The 15,325-nt window shown below is 46.1% G+C and overlaps 2 long non-coding RNA genes across 4 annotated transcripts; one reads left to right on the forward strand and one right to left on the reverse strand.

The window, feature by feature from the left end:
- Positions 1–636: 636 nt before the first annotated feature.
- Positions 637–3,483, reverse strand: LOC139076236 (uncharacterized). Of its 3 annotated transcripts, none has more exons than XR_011527621.1 (2): positions 3,319–3,483; positions 637–2,938 (listed from the first exon to the last, which is right to left on the reverse strand). It is a non-coding gene; the product is annotated as an uncharacterized lncRNA (long non-coding RNA). The 3 variants fall into 3 exon arrangements; XR_011527622.1 differs by having other exon boundaries at positions 637–2,966; XR_011527623.1 differs by having other exon boundaries at positions 3,302–3,423.
- LOC139076237 (uncharacterized) lies at positions 3,417–6,865 on the forward strand. Its single transcript, XR_011527624.1, has 2 exons — positions 3,417–3,642; positions 6,746–6,865. It is a non-coding gene; the product is annotated as an uncharacterized lncRNA (long non-coding RNA).
- Positions 6,866–15,325: the final 8,460 nt, after the last annotated feature.

The following is a 15,325-nucleotide window of genomic DNA, read 5'->3' on the forward strand; positions in this document are numbered from 1 at the left end:
GACTTCTTGACGGGAAGTTGAAAAATACTCCACACTACATCCAATCCGTAGACTCTCAAGGATAAAAAGGCCTTGGAAAGGTCAGCCCGTCTGCTCTGCTCTAGGTAGACTTTCATCTCAGCTTCCTGGGGAGCTGCCAAGCCTCCTGTTTTTAGAGTTCTGCGAGCGAGGTTCCCCGGGCAGCCGCCGCCAAGCCTTCCCTCGCGGCATTGGCGTTTCCAGGGGAACCCACGGGGCAGTGTCAACTTTGCGTCCCTCTCAGCCCCCTACAGTGTGGGCTGCTGTAATTTAGGGTCATGCTGGTAGCCGTGTTGCGCCATTTGGTTGAAAATCATCCACTCCTCACTGGTCGTGCACACAGCTTCCACTGGGCGCACGAACGAGACTGCTGACAAGAGAAGCTGGCCCCTCTCCCACGGTGCCCTTCTGGCCAGGACCCGTGGCTCCTCCAAGACTGGTCTGACCTCAGTTTCCAGGACACATGGGTTCTACTCTGCATTATTTCTCCCTCTGTGTTTGCATCTTAAGCGCTATGTATATCTGATCATGTAAACATACATGAATCACTCAATTATAAAATTAAAGGCGTAGTACCCTGTTAATCTAATTTTGAAATCAGAGAGACAGGAAGCGGAGTTCCAACTCCTCACGTTTATGGGCTTTAGTCGTTTTAAGATAGGAGTGGGGGTGGGAGTGGGGGTCAGAAGGGGACAAGGAAAAGCATTTGGCCTGGAGACAAACATTCACAAAGGACTTCAAATTTAGAATTTTGACATTGTTTCCAAATGAGGTTATAAATATAGCCATAGACACAGACGCTTCTCATCCAACTGCAAACTCATGTCCCATGATTGGACCACACTCCCTCTCGCGACTGCGAATTCATTAAAGAAGACCAAACAAATTCTCGTAATTACCTGTGAAAAGCACAGTGATACGCCATTGTGCTTGTGAATTCAAATTATAATTTGTTATTGTAAACATTAAAATGTACCACAATCATGATCCTGTTTTGACAATTCTTTTTTTTTTTTCTAGGAAGGTTATCCCTGAGCTAACATCTACCACAAATCCTCCTCTTTTTGCTGAGGAAAACTGGCCCTGAGCTAACATCCGTGCCCATCTTCCTCTACTTTATATGTGGGATGCTTGCCACAGCATGGCTTGACAAGTGGTGCCATGTCCGCACCCGGGATCCGAACCAGCAAACCCGGGGCCACCGAAGCAGAACGTGTGAACTTAACCATTACGCCACGGGGCTGGCCCCAACAATTCTTTAAAATAATAATAGCTAAGCATTTACAGAGTCCTTTTCACGTGGTAGGTACTTCACAGGAGACTCCCAACAACGGGTGAAGGAGGAGCTACACCAGCCCACTTTACGGCTGAGGAGACCCGGGTGCCCCGGGTGCCGGCGTGTTGAGGACTATGCCCAGGTCCCCAGGGGATTAAGCACAGAGCTGGCATTGGACTCCAAGCAGTCTCCAGAGTGGACGTCTTGGACCCCAAATCTGCTGCCTCGGTTTCAAAAGTCTCCACACGTGGGGAGGACCCTTGTGTCTCCAAGAGGCGCTGGACCTACAGAAGAGGACAGAGAGGTGGGGGGACAGGCCTGGAAACAGTGCTGGCCAGGGTGGGCCGGAGTGACCTGCGTGCTTGCCGAAACCAAACACAGCCTCTGTGGGAGCGCAGGTGGAGGCAGCTGTCTCTGGAATCTCCCAGGCGCAGGCCCGTCTTGTCAGCAGCTGCCCCCGTTTCACTCCGCCCCTGCGCCCTCCACTTGCTCCTTCTGTTCCAGCTTTGTCTCCATTTCTTTACCCCAAGATGCCTGCGGGTGGGGCTCCTGAGTCCTTTCTCACAGTGTTCTCTCTCTGCCTGGCCTGCACCCCACCCTCAGCTCCAGTCCCCGGCCTCAGAGTGCGGAGCGCAGGCCGTGCCATGGCCCCTGGTCAGCCAGGGAAAACACAGGACCCAGGATTTCTGCACCTTTAGCTCTGGATTGACCCTTCCCAAGCTCCAGGGCATGGAGGAGAGTGGGAGGGGAGAGGATCCTGCAAGTGAGAAGAAGGCAGGCCCTGCAGGAAGCCCTGTCTGCGCTGCCAGGGCTGGGAACAAGGGGAGCGTGGGGATGTATACTGACATCGTGGGCAGTGTCGTGGGAACCTGCTGATGCTGCAGTTCATGCCTCTGTGTGCATGAGCAGTGACACGGAGATGATGCCATTCTCCAGATCGCCAGCAAGCCTGCACCACGCAGACAGGCCGGTCACGGCTGTTTGAATTGCCAAGTTCCACAGGCAGGGGGTACAAGCTTTGCAGCGACCTACAAAATGTTTGAGGCCTGAAAAAGAAATTGATTACAGCACAGAAAAGTAAATCCAAAAATAAAATAAATATACAATTAAATGTCTGCAAGCCGTAACAGCATATCACCTAGTCAGCCACAAGTCAACTCACATGTAAGTACTATTCAACGTGGAATGCGTGGTTTCCACTTGATTTAGTATGTTTGCAGTGATCTGAAGCTGGACCCATGCAAAGGGCCTTGCTGCCTCGGAGGGAGCCGGCAGGGCCCTGGGTTCCAGTGTCAGGGGGTTTGCCTAGAGGGGAATGTCACAGGCGGGCACCAAGGACCGTGAACAGGGTGCGGAGTGAGACAAAGGGGCCCTATCAAAGATGCCCACGTGTTCCCCAGAGTAAGCCCCTCCCTCTGGCCCTGCAAATCTTCCGTAAAATTTCAAACGTTTCGATCTTGGTGCAGTAGAATTTCCTGCAGAAGTCAGCCAGGGGAGCGGGAGGAGGGCTGCTTCTGTCAGCAAAACTGAACCTGCATCCGTCGACTTCCACCTGACGTCTAACACCTCGTAGTTCCTGTGGCCACCGTCTGACCCCTGGACGTCTGCCAGAGCCTCCCGAAGGGCCTCCTGCTTCTGTATGGTCTTCTCTCCACAAAACAGAAACAGTGGCCTTTAAAAATCATAAAGCAGATCCCTTCAGACCCCACTGAGTGTAAACTCCCATCTCCTCCTCTTGGTTTTCACAAAGCCCTTTGTGATGTGGCCCCTGCCAGGCCTCACCCCCATCAGCAGCCCCTCTCTCTCGGAGGGCTGCTTACCCCGCCACAGGCCTCCCTGCGCCTCTTCACTGTGGCAGGCTCAGCCTAGCCCCCAAACCCAGCCCTGCTGGCTGCCTATGCCCAGAACCCCTCCCCAGATCTACAGGCCACCAAGCTGGTCATTCGGGCCCCAGTCAGCGGTCACCTTTCAGGGAGCCTTCCCCGACCCCCAGGAGAGCTTCCCCACCTGCCCCCTCCACTCACGGGACCTCACGCCTCCTGCTTCATTTTCTTGCGGAACTTTTCGTTCTCTGAAACTGTCTTTTTCTGCACATTATTCTTTTGTTTGTGTTTGCTGTTTGCCTGTCTCCCTCCCACAAGAATGTAAGTTCCAGCAGGACAGGGCCCTGCCCGCCTTTTCAACTCGTGTTGCTGTTGCCTATAGTAACGCCTGGGCCGGGAGCAACGGGCCTGAATCACACGGGCCACAGGAGACGGAAAGCATGGGGGTGCCTTGAGGTCCTCGCATTGGGGGTAAACTAATTTTAACTAAATCTCCAAGGGGTCTTCAAGGAACATCTGGTTCATGTATGTATTTAATTATACTTTTCCTCATTGCAAAAGAATTTGCGGTCATTTTCAAAGATACATATAGTGCCATAAAACTTTTAAAAAAGAAATAGTGGATATGGAGAGAAAGTAAACATTGAAAAAAATAACATAAAATGTGGGCAAGATTACCAATTAAAACACGTATCACAAAGTTCTTTCTTCCTTGCCAGAAGTAGTCTGCAAACTTGACTTTGAACTTAATAGCTGGTGACAGCTTATCTACCCTAAAGCCCTTAAAAAAAGAAGAGAAAAAGGGTAAAACTTTACTCATCGAATTTTTACCTGTTCGCCACGGATCGTAACAACTATGCTAATGTTAAATGTGTTTCCAGTTAATTTTACTGATCTTAGTTATAGCACTAAATGGGATTTGTGGTCAATCAATATTTATTGAACATCTGCTCAAGGGCTCACACATTCCTGGAGACGCCTGTGCCTTCTTATGGGCTGCCCTAGTAACCTGGCAGCATTCTGACTACTCAGCATTTCCGAGAAGCACAGCCCACACGAGGGATAGTTGGCAATCCCCCTGGGAGATGGGGGTCTGACACGGCTTACTTCCAACCAGCAGAGAATTCTCACTTGAGTTTAATTTACAGGCTCCTTAATATTGAGGTTTATTTTCTTCATATTGCCTTCTCAGCCCACTTTTCCGGAGTAAAGCCCCTTAGTTGGTTCAATTTTTTTTTTCTAAAATTCACGTGCTTCCCAAAACTTTGCTCATTGCTGTTTCTCGCTTTGGAAGGGAGCTCTCCCTCTCTCTCTCCATGTCCCTCCCTCTCGTCTGCCCAACACAGGTTTGAAAGGCAGGATAGCAAAGCATTGAAAGCCACTGGACATTCCATGGGCCACGGAAGACTGGCCAAGTTGCTTAAAATTTTTCTGCCTCCATTGCCTGTTTGCATAATTGGGGTTGATAATTCACCTACCTCCCGGGGTGGTTCTGAGGATTAAATGCGTTTGCACATGCAAAGAACTTCGTTCGAACAGAGCCTGGCACATGGCAAGCACTTTGGGAGCGTAAGCTATCATTGTGATTACAGGCCATTCCCCCTTAAAGTGACCCCCTCTACTTTCCCCTGTCCCTCAGCAGAAACGATATTCATTCCTGTTGTCTTCTGTCTCCAAGTTTCTGGACTTTACTGGAATTCCTTTCCCCTTTTCTTTGCTTGGAGAACTCTTACTCATCTTTCAAAACTAATCTTAGGTGTTTCCTTCTGCAGAAAATCTTTCTTAATTGGCACACCCCACTCCTCCTCTGGGCTCCGCTCGCGGCCTGTGGGTACCTCTCCATCACAGCATTTAGAATACTGTGGGGGATTATTGGTTTGCTTGTCTGTCTTCACAAAGGACTGTCAGGACAAGGGCTGAAGCTGGACCCTTTGTGTCTCCAATGTCTAGCGCATTGCTTGCTACATGGTGGTTGCTCAGTTTAAGGCTGGTTGAACTAAAATGAGTACAGAACTGATCCCATGGGAAAAAACCAACCAACAAAATGACAGCATCCCATTTCTTATATATTTCATATTTACACAATCTGGTATCATGCTTGCTTTCCTGGCTGGGACTAAAAGAAGCTACTTATATTTATTCTTTATCATTTAAAAATTTAACTCATCATTATAGGAGTCAAGGCCCTATTTCCCTTGCAAAACACCTTTCAGGAAAGTGGCATACAGTGTTGGACAGCACTCTTTACTGGGCACTGGATTTGAGCCCCACTGCTACCCCTCCTAGTTGTGTGATTTCGGGCAAATTAGTTCATCTTCCTGGACTTTGGTGTCCACATCTGTAAAATGGATGTCGTGCCATTCGCCTTGTCTCCCTCTCTCCTTTCGTGTGAAGATCAGACTGGTGGTACATGTGAGTGTGCTTTTAGACTAGCACACCGTCCCTCTGCTGAGGGATGTGAGATAAGGTGTCATCCGGGGAGAAATCGTGGTGTCTAGATTTAGGCACCGAGTCAACTAAGGGATGGGAAATGTTTTGGCTGCAAGGTTGCCTGGAGGTACCATTCCTTTTGAATCAAGATTCAACAGTGAAGCAATTTGCACCTTTCTATTTTCAGTTACATCATGTCATGAGATGTTAAGAGATGTTCCGGTATAGTTTACATAAACAGCACTACTTCGGGAGGGAGGGTGTTGGTGCATCCCCAACCCACAGTGTCTCTGCAGGGCGCGTTGAGCGTTCCTATGGTGGACGGTGACTACGTAATTTCACCGAAGGAAGGTGAGGGCAGGGCCGGACAGTCCAGGCAAAGGCCAATTTGCACACTTCAGACACAGGGCTGTGTGAATTACGACTATTTTTACATGGCAGCTGGACCATGACAACTTCCACACGTAGTGATTTGTCTGCTAGAAGATGTCTACATGCCAGTCCTTTAATTTTTCTTTGCTGCTTTCTAATTTTACTGTGATGATAGCAGACGAAACCATAGCGGCTCCGTCAGAAACCGGAGCATGTCCGTGAATAGCTAACAGACTGCATACGGTTTTCCCCGTGAATTTTCAAAGCCCAACGTGGGTTGGCTTTTGTATATAAATTGCCGGTGCACCTTTTCCATTCCAGTGGGAGCTCTCTGAAGGGAACATCACAGCTGTGATGAATAGCAGTGCCTCTAAAGAAGCTGGCGTGAGGCACGCACTGCATCCCACTGAGTGGGACAGGCGCCTGTCTTCAAATGTGCCGGGTCTCCCACTGTTAAATAAATATATACATGTGTCACTTGGCTTTGTTTCCAAGTCCTAGGCGCTATAGAAACCAAGCTCTTTATTACTATTAATAATGCTGCAGTTATGATAGATGCAAAGCCAAGAATGTGCTTTGTCCTTAGATGGTGACTTTCATTAAATTTCCCATTGTTCATTTCTTAATTATTACTTAAACGTCCTTTAACTCCCTGTTTGCCTCTACAACGAATGACAGTATTCTTTCCAATATAAATTAGCTCTATGCAGCCAATATTTTAATTAATGAATCTATAAAAATAACATGTACCTCACAGACCAGCATAACAATAAACATTTATTATGTGACAGGCATTTTTCTAATTACTATTATTTCCATTTTACAGATGAAGAAACAGAGGTTTTGAGAGGTTAATTGACATCTCTAACATGGCATAGGCAGCATCTGAACCCAGAGCACTGTGTTCCTCTGCTTCTCCATGTAAATAAAGCATAAAAGCCCTGTTTAATGTCTTACTTTTCTTTTTTTCCCAGTGACACAGTCATAACTATTCCGTATATAGAGAAGTTTTTTAGAGAGAATGGCCATCAGCGATCTCTCAATAATTATTGTCAAGATACTTTATTTCTTTTTGAAACGACATTTACAAAAATAACTCAGGTTATTAGTTAGAATCAAACAAGAGACTTTGGAGGCAAAACTCCAGATTTCTGTTTCTTTTAAAAACTGTAGTAGCTGTACATTTTCGTTTTAAGATAACATCACCCGGCCCTTGGATTATTTCTATAAACTTTAGTCTGTTTGTCCGACTCTGCTCTCCCCACCCCACGGCGACCGCGAAAGAGCTTACTGACCCTGCAATTTGATGGTCTGGCTCCCAGCCTCTCATCACCCCGCCAGCTCACCCCCAGCTCCAGTGGACGTATTGTCTGTGGAATCATATCCAAATCCTCATGTCGAAGCCCTCATCAGTGTGGCTTCATCTTACTTCTCCATCCTTATTTCTCACAACTCATCCACATTTATGCTCACTTTCAACCCAGAGTGAGTCCTATCTGTCCTTCAGACACACACTGCTCATTCCTGGTGCCGCGCCCTCGGTTATGCAGTCCCTGCACTGTGGGATGCTCCCCCCAATGTGGGAAGAAGCATTGAGACCCATTTCTTCTTTGAAGCCAACTACTCCAGCCACTCTCATGCTGCTTTCCCCGGACCTTCTCCCTAGTCCGTGGACAGTTACTGACAGCCGAGCTATCAATTACTCCTTAATTTCCAAACAGGTGACATTTGGGTCCACCAAATATATTGTCAGCTCCTTAGGGGCAGGTCTCACCTTATGTTTTCTCTTGTATTCTCTAGAATATTCAGCATAATGCTGAAGAAACGTTAGGTGCTCAATATATACTCGTGGAGCAATGAGGATTGGAATCCGTCAAGCTTGGATTTAAAAATCTTGGGTTTCTAATTTGTGATGCACTCATTAACTTTATAATTTTATTTAAATAATGTTCTATAACAATCTAAATGTACAAGAATAAGTGTTGAATTCTGTAAGGAGTGACATGTCCATACAATGGGTTACTATGCAGCCGTTTTAGATACTGTCCTTAAAGAAATATGATGACGTCAAATGCTTTGCAATATGTTGGCAAATTTAAAAAAAGTTGTAAAATGTATTTATGGAATAATCCCAATTTGGGAATGAAAACTCCAACGTTAACAGGATATTAAAAAGAACTAACCATAAAGGAAAAGACTGATAAATGGCACCTTATAAATGGCTTCTATTCATCAAAAGATGTCTTTAACATAGCATAAAGGCAAACCTGGCAGAGGACTCATATCCAGAATATATAAAAGAATTCCTACAAATCAGTAAGAAAAAGGAGACAAGACCATTTAAAAGACAGGCAAAAAGCTTGAGCAAGCAAAAAGAAGATATTCAAATGGTCAATAAACAAATAAAAATTTACCCAATACCACTGGTCATCAGAGAAATGCAAATAAAAACCATAATGAGACACAAGTGCACACCGACCAGGTGGCTACAATAAACTTTGAAAAAACAACTGATAATATCAATTGTTGACAAGGATACGGAGCAACTGGAACTCTCCACCATTACTAAAGGGAATGTAAATTGAAACCTCCATTTTGCAAATGTGTTTTATATTATGTTTTTTTCTGGAGAACTTCCACAGATCTCTGACCTGCTCTGATCTGGCCACTGATGTTGTCCTTGGATTTCCCTCTCCTCTTTCTGGGACTTCCCATCAGTATTCTCTTATCCCTGTCTCTTGTTTCTTTGACTCAATGACTTCTTTTCTTAGTTCATTTTTTGCTAGTATATGTATTCCTTGATACTTTCCTAAGAAAGGATGGATAAGAGTTGAATTTTTGAATCCTCTTAGAATTTTGATGGCATTTCTCCATTGTCTTCTAGTATTTAGCTTTGCTGTTGGGAAAGCTGAAGCAATTTTGATTCCTGTTCCACTGAATGTGAACCTGAATGAAATAACCACTGGAAGCTTTAAGATCTTTTCTCATCCTTGGTGTTCCAGACTTTTTAAATGATTTGCCTTAGACTCGGACCCTGCCCCTCGTCCTGTCATCACTATGATTGACTTCCGGAGGCCCATTCCTTTCCATCTACAACTCACATCCTTCAGTTCTGGAAAATTTCTGCATAATTTCCTGCTTCTCACTATCATGCTCCCCTAATCTTCCCTCTGGATATTATAGGTGGCTGTTGGACTTCCTGGGTTATTCCTTATCTTTTTCTCTTTTATTTTTCATTTGTTTGCTTCTTTTCGTTTTGCTTGTAGTAGATTTCCTTGACTTCATCATCCCACCCTTTACTGAATTTTCATTTTAGCTATAATATTTTTAAATTCCTATGAGCTGTTCCTTGTTATTCGATGTATTCTTTATCCCAGGTTCGATTTGTTTAATGGCTGCAGCAGCCTCTCTTTTCCCCTGGAGGATATGAATTCTGGTTGTTTCAGTGTTTTCTTCTGCTCTCTTCATTATCTCTCATTGATCTACATTCCTTTAGTCTGTATGTTTGTTTTCAGGTCACTTTCTTTCACGTTGGAGGGTTTTCTCAATGCTAACGACCTTTGCTTCTGTTCCTATTTTAGAGGGAGGAATTAAAATGTTTGAAAGCTCTGGGTGTGTGAGCAGTGTATGGCACACAGTGGGCTGCTCTCTAGAAGAAGATTGGCGAATTTTAATAAAAACAATGTCCTGAAATGATTTCCAAGGAAAAAAGTAACCCATTCAATACCAAAGATTCATAAATAATGGAAATTTTGCTCATGAAAAGAATGATTGGGTTCATGCTGAAGGAAATTATTAAATCCTAGAATCTAGTTTAACTGTACATGCAGAGAAAAAGTTGAGGTGATCGACGCTCAGTAAAGCAGCCCCACAGTTTGTAACAAAGGACAACAGCTCTCTCAGTTCTGAGCAGGTAACCCAGCTCCTTTTAAAGCAATTGTTAAGAAAACGAATCTGGTAGAATATTTAAAACTTATTGCTGTCTGATGTAAGATCTTGAAAAGCATAACTTAGAGACAATTCCGTTAACAAAGTGTCCACTTCCTCACGGTTTCCTTTTCTTCTGTTTTAACCATTTTCTGGAAGTTTACATTTAAAAGCACCTTGGCTGCCTAAGAGTTCTGTGGGCTGTTGGTTTTCTTCCTTTTCACCTCATGGTTTCATTTCACCAGTAGTTAAAACTGCAGAAAACCAAGAAGAGGTGAATGAGAAAAATATTCCTCAAGGCTGTTTTCCCTGTCTTGTTAGCAGAAAGTCTTCAAAATAGAATATTCTGCAAAGTTTTCTGGGAGACACTGAATTCACTGAGGTACTCAAGGGAATGAAACCTGTAAATGCCATCAAAACCTCATTAATTTACTTTCACAAGTTTACCGTTAAATCATTTCATCATAATAGTCTCATTAATTCATCATCTTTGCTTTTCCCCCCTTTCCTTGTTCTTTTACCATTACTTATTGGGGACCCCATTGCCTGAAAGTCCCTTTGGTCTTCGTTGTTTGCCAGTGCTCCTGTCTGATTTATTGAGGGGGAGGAAGTAGAATGTCACACATGGTGACCGTCTGGCTTCACTCAGGTGCTTGGAGGATCGCTCATTGATTAACGAGTCTCGTTTTGAAGGGGATTACTTGGCTGGTTTTTTACAACTTGACTGTCTGCCCAATGAGGTAATGGCAGAAAGTTCTCACTTGCCTAAAGATGATTCCTTGTATATTATGTCAGAAAGGAGCTGAGGGTTACGATTTAGCTTCTAAGATACAATTGGAAATATTAAAATGGAGAAAGTGCAGCCAGCAGACGAATTGAAGTGGCAGGGGGATTTGGTGCAGCTGAGGACAAAGTCGCCCGCTCACACGGGCAGTGGGGCTTGCTCTTAGCTGCACATTTGAATCACTGGGAAGCATTTAAACAAACACCCAGAGTGGGGCTCCATTCCCGTCCAGTTGAAAGGGCTCTCTGGGGGTAGGGCCTGAGAATCCGCACATTTTAACGTTTCCCAGGTGATTCTGGCGCACTGTGAGGGTTGAAGACCACTGAAATCATAGGGCAAGATGCTTTACACAGTGACTACGAATAATGAAGCTCCCTCTGTCTTCCCAACTCTGGGTCAGACACTCCATGGGAGAAGGTGCGGAGACACAGAAGGCATGGCTCTCAGGAGATTTTCTAACCTATTCAAGAGACAAGCTAAGCACAAGTGAAGATAACTGAGAGTCGAGCACGGCAAAGTATAATGAGGGATTCTGGGAGGGAGGACCAGCGAGCTGGGCGTAGTGAAGTGGCTTCACAGGGTAAGGGTGGGGTTAGGGCTTTGTGGGGGGCGAGGGGAGGGCATTTCCTGCAGGTGAGACAAAAAGCCAGGGAAGCAGAGCACTTGGTGGTGTGGGAGCAGTGAGCAGACTGCCCAGGCTGTGGCTGAGGGTTCTTGCTCTGCCCCCATCGCCACGCTCTGCCGAGCGCTGGACATCGATCTTCCTCTAACTCCTCAGGGGAGTCCCGTTGCAGATGAAGAAACTGGGCCTCAGAGGTTTAAGGAAATTGCTCGGTGTCTAGTCCCTCTTCTGTCAGAAGATTCAGACCAGGCATCCAGGTGACCTGGCCCTGCGGGACCGAGCAGGACGGTGGGACCGCCTGTTACTTGCAGCCGCGACATCGGGCAGGGAAAGTTTGCGCGTCAAGGAGGAGAAGCAGGAGCGAACTGGCCTTTGATGTGAGAGAACCTAAGGCCCTTGTCGGGAGCCCTGGTGAGGTCCAGAGGCTCAGAGGCCAGGCCACCAGAACCAGGGCAGAAGGTCGGGGGTTGACCCACCCCAACACTGGCGACAGTGGCCCTCCCCACAGCCGGGCATTTCCATGCTCCCAGAGGCCGGCTTGTGTGTGAAGCAGGAAGATCTGACACAGCCCTCTGGGTATCATAGATATTTTGTAACCTGAGAAAATTAGCATTCAGGGTTTTCTTTATGTTATTATATAAAAATATTATTTAGCATTATTTTTAAGTGACATATTCCTCAGCCTGCCTCCCCCCATAGCTGACCCCAGAGCTATCAGGAGACATTTTGGCACCTGAGACAAACAGCAGGCGATGTTCTCCTCCAAATCAATTTTATAATTCATGATATGGCTCACAGATGGGCATTATTAACAGTGCACACCATCTGGCGGCTTCCCAATTTGAACCATTACTCTTGCTAAATAGATGTTAAGCTTTCAAAATCATTATTTACAATTTTTGTGTCTTCTAAATCTCAGTGTCTTAGTTCCAAGCCCTTTCACGTGCTTGAGCCCCGGGCCAGTCCCCTCCAGCCAGCAGGGCTGTGGCTCGGGCATGGGGCGAGGGGACAGTGTGCACGTATATGGGAATGAAAACAGCTGAGACTTTAATAGTTTGCTTGTTAGGCTCACGAAAGAACGTAGACATATTCCTGTTCATGGCATCCAGGAGGCCACGTCTAAACAGTACAAACTCTTTGTGTGACATGATGAATCCCCTTGAGGGACCCAGAAGGGACAGGAGACATGTGGGATCAAAGCAAGCAAGCAGCTGAGCGGTGATCTGAACTCAGTGTGCGTGGCTCCAAAGCTCAGCATTGCTCTCCACCATATTGTGTGCTGCCTGCCCAGACACCGTGTGCGCTGCAAGGAGACATCGGCGAGGGCTCTCGTCCTCCAGGAGCTTTCAGCTCAGCTGTATGACAGCGCTGGAAAATAAGAGGTAAAAAACGATTCCTTGTTGGCACCAGATTAAAGTCAAACAAGAGGAAGGGACATGAGGTGCTGAGGTAGAACATTCTCCAGGGATTCTTTTTGGAATTTACTGATCTAGATGATTCAGGATTGAGTTTTCATTTCTACGATTTATTCTTTAATATTTGCATTTTTTGAACAAGCATTACAGGCACATGGCAAAATATTTAAATGATACAAAAAGATATACAGTGAATAGTAAGTTTCCCACCTTTCTTAGTCAGAATCTTGGCAGAAAACAGCATTCACCTCTAGAAGGTTCAAATTAGGAGATGTTAACGAGGGGACTGCTTACAGAGGTGTGGGTAGGGTTAAGGGGATAAGCAAGGGACGTGGAGGCCCCAGGGGCCAGCGACAACTGAAGGACACAGTATAGTGGAGCCCAGCGAGAGCTGGGGCTTGTGGACAGATGCAGCCTGTTGCAGACACTGCACCAAAGCAAGGAGAAAGCCTGGAAGCATCTCTCAGTCTTTCTCTCCTCCCATCCTCAGATCTCCTGCTGGTGACTCCTGTTGGCCAAACCCTAAAGGAAGTCAACCACCCAGGGAGATGGGTGCTGGGGGCTGTGGAGGGCAGACTTTCTGAAGGGAGCAGAGCAGAGAAAGGAAAATGATCTAGGGTGGTGTTGAGGTCGGGACTCAGACAGCAATCAAGGCAGCACCCTGACCCTCAGCCTCCTGAGGCAACAATTGTCAGTATTTTCTCTGTAACCATCTGGAAATAGTCTATGCATTTACAATCTGCTAATGTGTATGTCAACCCACTTTCCACATAAATAGTAGTGAACTCCTCCCCTGCTCCCCCCTCCCCTCCCCTTGCTTCTTAGTCACTGAACAGCGTATATTGGATTTGGCCCCTTATAGCATCCGTGGAGCTGCCTCATTGTTATAAGTCATAAAGTGGGGTCCCCAGACAGGCAGCATCAACGCCACCTGGGAACTTGTTAGACATGCAAATAAGTTAGAAACTCTGGAAACTGCATCTTAACCAGCTCTCTGGATCGTTCTGATGCACACTAAGTTCAAGAACCAGAGTTCCAGACTTTCTGAAGAAGTCTGGGGCCCCACCTGATCAAGACTGCTGGTGCTCGCATGTCCATGTACCAGAGGAACCTGTAGACAGAGAACCACATTGTCAGACTCTCGTGGCCATGTCTTTCCACTGTACCTACTGGGAAGAAAAATAAAAAGCAATAAGAATTGATCCAGTATCTGATATCATCTGTCAGTGCCAACCGGAACCCTGAAACAGTGTGGAAAGGAGGGGCTCCCTCCCTCCTCCTGATATACCCCCTTTCTCCCTGCCTTTTTGTATGTTTAGTTCTTTGGATGCAGACACTGCGTTTTAATATGTTTGGTTGAGTATGTGATGCAACACAAGCTAAATATAACCCTGAAGATGCACAACCACCACATGCTTGGGGTTGGCATCTGCTTGGAACCGACAAGTATGAGACTTGCTACCCACCCTGATCCCTTGGGGCACAAACTCCCTCAGGAGGGCCCCACCAGGCATTGCTCAGCCACAGTTTAATGTGGCCCAAACCTCATATAAAGCATATAAAGCAATGGCCTGCACAGAAGATGGACACCTTGTTCTTTGGAAGTTTGCAAAACAGCCTGAGGCTTGAGAGGTACTTATCAGCTTTGTGACCCTAGGACCCTCTATGTGCCTTGGTTCCCCCATCTGTAAAATTGCAGTGACAGAAATGGCAGGGCTGCTGGCTTGCACAACTCCTGGGAGCACCATCCAGGCAGAATATGGTGTGAGTAGCGCCCCCTGGAGGGTGAGGTTTGGATGAATAGTTAAACGTGACCCCATTCTCCCGGGTCCTGGTACGGGGCAGAACAGTTTAGCCACGTGGCAGTGAGCTGGAGTGGAAAGGGCACTTTGAGTCAGACAGTCTGAGGCTGAGTCCAGGCTCCCTTTCTCACTTACAGCTTTGTGACTCAGGCACGCTCATTCACCTACAGGTGTCACTTTGATGTGTCACCCAGAGCTGTGGCTGGCACAAAATATTCATAGCATGCAATAAATATTTGTTGAAAGAATGAAGGCACATTGTGTGTCTCAGTTTCTTATTCTGTACAATGGGGACAATAATATAATTTATCTCACTGGGTTAAATTAAGATTAATTGAGATTTAAATATTTTAATAAATGTTTTAAAAGTCTGGCACAAAGAAGGAATTCGATGTGTGCGGTTACAGTAAACATGTGTCAGGGGATAACTTGAATACAGTACAAAGTTTTTGGACCTGGGGTAGTGAGTCCTGAGTCAGACTCCAGGCGTGGAGTCAGTTTAGGAACAGCACCGGTCTAGATTATTCAAGACTGAATTTTCATTTCTGTAGGAACTGCAAAAGCAAGGAAGAGAGGGAGAAACATGTGTGACAGTGCGGTGCACGACCCCGGCTGTATATTAGACTCAGATGGGGAGCTTTTAAAAGTCGACTGTTGAGTCAAACCCCTGGGTCATGGGTCCTGAGCATGGGCATTTTTAAAAACTGCCCGTGGTGATTCTGAGGTGTAACCGGGAGTGAGAACTATGACTTATGGGCACGTGCTGCAGGCCAAGGGTTGTGTTAGATGTAGGCAAATGTCATCCCCTTTAGTCCTCACAACGACCTACATATTAGGTATGTTAGCCCAGTTTCAC

Source organism: Equus przewalskii, chromosome 15 (genome assembly GCF_037783145.1).
Source record: "Equus przewalskii isolate Varuska chromosome 15, EquPr2, whole genome shotgun sequence".
NCBI lineage: Eukaryota > Metazoa > Chordata > Mammalia > Perissodactyla > Equidae > Equus > Equus przewalskii.